At 31.0% G+C, this 2,062-nt stretch overlaps 1 non-coding gene across 1 annotated transcript; it reads left to right on the forward strand.

Annotated features, from left to right (window-relative positions):
* The first annotated feature begins 1,084 nt into the window (after nt 1-1,084).
* TRNAQ-UUG (transfer RNA glutamine (anticodon UUG)) lies at nt 1,085-1,156 on the forward strand. Its single transcript has one exon. It is a non-coding gene; the product is annotated as a tRNA-Gln (tRNA).
* Nucleotides 1,157-2,062: the final 906 nt, after the last annotated feature.

Consider the following 2,062-nt stretch of genomic DNA (forward strand, 5'->3'; position numbering starts at 1 on the left):
AAATTTAGCAAGAAACACTGTAAGTGGTTAGATGATTTTCATCGCCTATATAAAACACCACCAACATCAATTTGTTTACTGAACCTAAATGAGCCATCATTGTAGCCATATTGAACTCTTAGGATATTAATAGATTCACATAGTTTGGTGATGGGACCGTTGTTAGGGTATATTCTCTCCTAGACAGGCACTATTTTCACTTCCCTAAATTCAGGAAAATATATAAAATTAACAATAAAAAAAAGTGTTTTTATCATAGCGCTACAATTTTGCACCCTCCAAAATTGTCTCCCCATAGTTTTAATGGGTTACTTCGGCCCTTTATGGTGTTAAAAGTTTCATCTCTCGTGAACTAACTCTTATTTTTAAGAAATCTGATCACTCATCATGAAGATAAGTGTGGCGAAACTAGTTGGTTCAGTTAATAAAATTGATCAACACTTGATCGGTAAACCAAAAAATATTATTATTTACTAAATCTGATCACTGTTTTGAACTCTGATTTACATATTCACCAACTATAAATAAAATACATCTATTTGAGTAGTTTCTTGACCAGCTGGTGCTCGCAGTGAATTTATATATATGTATATTTTTTTAAGCATTTATTTATATATTTACTTACCATACCCAGTACTATTTTTGTACGCAATTATGTTCTAACAAGTGTATCATTTATTATAATAAAAATTATACAAGTGTATAATTTTTGTATCATTTAGCAATTGATAAGCTAAACGAAGTGGAAATTATTATCCACAAGCGTTCTTATCTTGAATATCAAATTATTCATTTGATAATGAAAGTAATTTAATTAAGCATGATAATGAATTCATATTCTATATTTCACATCGTATAAATAAATTTCCTTGGTAATTCCGTTATCAGGATTGTAAAGTTAAGGGATTTTATATAAATATATAAGTTCAAAAACTTGCAGAATATGTATAAAACTTGTACAAATATCAAGCCGACCACGTCGCACAGTCGGTATGGTATCCCACTTCCGGTTTTGTTCTCATATGTTTCTATAAGTAGTGGTCATTCTTGCCATGACATTAAATGAAAGGAGAAATTTGTGTGTGGTCCCATGGTGTAATGGTTAGCACTCTGGACTTTGAATCCAGTGATCCGAGTTCAAGTCTCGGTGGGACCTGTGGCGGTATTCTTTATTTTTCCCACCCCTCTTCCTTTCCTCCTCATTCTCTTCTTCTTTCCAAGATGCTTTACAGTGCTGTCTTAATTAGAATGCAAAGCATATTTAAATATTGCCAATTATTTACAGTTCAGTATTTCTTATACTCGATATAAGCATGCAGTATGCAAAAACAATAATTATTAGCAGGTAAGAGCTTTAAGTTAGGAAGTATTTAAATACCGTTTTTTGATCCAATCAGACCTTTGTTTATGTTACATTTCTGTCTGAAGACAAAGGAACACCTTTTGAATTACACGCAACACTCAAAGCAAACAGTATTTTTTTTTTATTAACTATAAATAAAACATGTTTAATTCATAAGTTTCCAATCGATGTGTCTGGAACTCTATGCAGTCTGAAATAAATATTTATTGTACTAGGCTTTTTTTTTTTTTTCCTTCGGTGTCTGAATTATTTATTTTTCCCTTTAGTTCCTTCCTGTTTATTATTACCCTTATTAAGTTATTTCTTTTTATTTTTCATCACTTATTTATACTTCAATTACTAAATGTACATCACTGTTCAGAAAAAGTCACTCCATCTCTCCTTCCAATCCAAGTACTCTCTCTCCCCAGATTTGTATTTATTATATCTTATTACACAGCTTTTTCTTCTACTGACCAAATTGTAATAAATATTCCAAATTTGTTTCTCATAGTCACTATTTGAATCTGGATATTGTATTATCTTAGTGAGGCTCTCTGAGAGGTTTGGGCCTATGAAAGATCTTCACTAAAATAACAGGTAGAAATAAAGTGATGAAGATATCATGAATAAAATAAGGTACAAAGAAGAGTAAAACACACACACACACATATAGATGAGTCTGACTCCATGGGATCTTGGGTAATAATGATAATAATA

The sequence above is a fragment of the Typopeltis vanoorti genome, chromosome 11, assembly GCF_054136105.1.
Source record: "Typopeltis vanoorti isolate ZY-2024b chromosome 11, IOZ_Tvanoo_1.0, whole genome shotgun sequence".
NCBI lineage: Eukaryota > Metazoa > Arthropoda > Arachnida > Uropygi > Thelyphonidae > Typopeltis > Typopeltis vanoorti.